Consider the following 2235-nt stretch of genomic DNA (forward strand, 5'->3'; position numbering starts at 1 on the left):
AAAAATGTTATAAAATCTTTTTGGTATATAAACATTATATTTTGAGAAAATTTCTCAAAATACAATGTTTATATACCAAAAAGATTTTATAACATTTTTCTGACATAATTTAAATATATAGTTTAACCATGTAACACAAGCCTTCTGTAGTTTTTTCACTCTTATTATCTTTTATATATATATATATATATATATATATATAAAAATCTATATATATATTCTATGTATATATACATATATATATATATAAATATACATATGAACATATGATGCATATATATATATATATATATATATACATACATAAATATATATACACACACATATATATATATATCTATATATATGCACATAGATATATGTATATACGTACATACATAATATATAATATAGAATAATATATCAATAATATTATATATATATATATGTATACATATATACATATACATCCGTATACATTCTCTGCTTCTTCGAAGGAATCTAATGCTTTTAGTTTCTCCTTAGGGCTGGCCAGATTGGAGCAATCCCAAGTATAACCAGTCGAAATTGCAGAGATAATCTGGAACTCGACCGAGGAAAGAAAACTCCGAGTGACCCGTCCTTGTTTTCTTTGCATCGTCTGTCTGGATGTTTTGATGTCACCTTTTTTGTATCACCTAACTGTCTGGATATTTTGCTTTCTTGTCCCATTTTTATTTTTTAATATATATATATACATATACATACACACACACACACACACACACACACACACACACATATATATATATATATATATATATATATATATATATATATATATATATATATATATATATATATATATATATATATATATATACATACATATATATACATATATATACACGTTGCCGAAGCCTCATACATCGAAACCGACGGGAGAGTGCTTCATATACATGAATATGTATGTATGTATTTACGGATCGATGGATGGATGAATAGATATATGTGTGTGTATGTGTGTATGTGGGTGGGTGTGTCCGTACGTATGCATGGATGTATGTATGGATGTTATTTAAGACAAAAAAACTATACTCACATTTGAGCATTTTCTGATATTTTGTTATGAAAATAAACGTAAGTAAAGTTACGAGAGCTTTTATAAGTACGTCCACACACGTTGCTAACATTGAATTCCTCTAATAATTCAAATACACACTCTCTCTCATATAAATACACTTCGGTAGTTAGATGTGGGAAAATCCTGTAGCAAAGCAATCACAAGTTTTCTACTTTCTCCATTCAATATGGGAATTTACATAAATTTAGAAAAAGTTTAGTTTCACTTTTGATTGCTGATGTTCGTTTTATTTCTAATATCTTGTGAACGATGTATAAACATCTATTAAGTGTTTGGAAAGGGACAGAGTGATACATAACTATTTATTAATGGTTGGAAGGCGGAAAATGAAGAAAGATAACTTATCTTTTTGTCTCTAGTTATCTCTACAAATATTCCATAGAGAGTATAGCCAGCACGGATTTTTGTTCCGACGTTTCGTATCCGCGACGCCGGATGGAAACAAATAATGAGATGGAAGATGTAAAAAGGTTAATAGACGCCCATCGCTCACTACACTTATTTTCTCTTCGATCTTTTAATAGAGACGTCTCGAATACGAAACGTCGTAAGAAAAATCATTTCTATAAATCGAACACTGCTAACACTGTAGAACGGGGTATTAACTTTTAAGAACGTTTAGCAAACATTATAGTAAGTTATGGCTGCAAAACAAGACGTCGCATCGCTGCATGTTATTAACACATACACATACGCACGCACACACACACATACACACACACACACACACACACACACACACACACACATGTATATAATATTATTTTATATTATACTATTGATACGTTATTTTATATTATTCATAACATATATAGGCATATATGATTTACATGAATTTATATGTAAAAACAGATTAACATTAAACTGAAGGATTGCTCAATAGTTTTTAGTTGAGAAATTATATGTATGAAGAGGGGAAACGTTGACAGTACCTTCGGAGCTTTAGCAAGCTGGACGAAAGATTAGTGTCTGCGAATCTTTCGCATGCAAAATGTAATCAGTGTTTGTGCGTGTGTGTATGTGTGTGCGTGTATGTGTGTGTGTAGATAGATATATGTATATATATATATATATATATATATACATATATATATTTATACATGTATACATTTACATATAGCTATATATATATA

The sequence above is a fragment of the Octopus bimaculoides genome, chromosome 6, assembly GCF_001194135.2.
Source record: "Octopus bimaculoides isolate UCB-OBI-ISO-001 chromosome 6, ASM119413v2, whole genome shotgun sequence".
In the NCBI taxonomy this organism is placed as follows: Eukaryota; Metazoa; Mollusca; class Cephalopoda; order Octopoda; family Octopodidae; genus Octopus; species Octopus bimaculoides.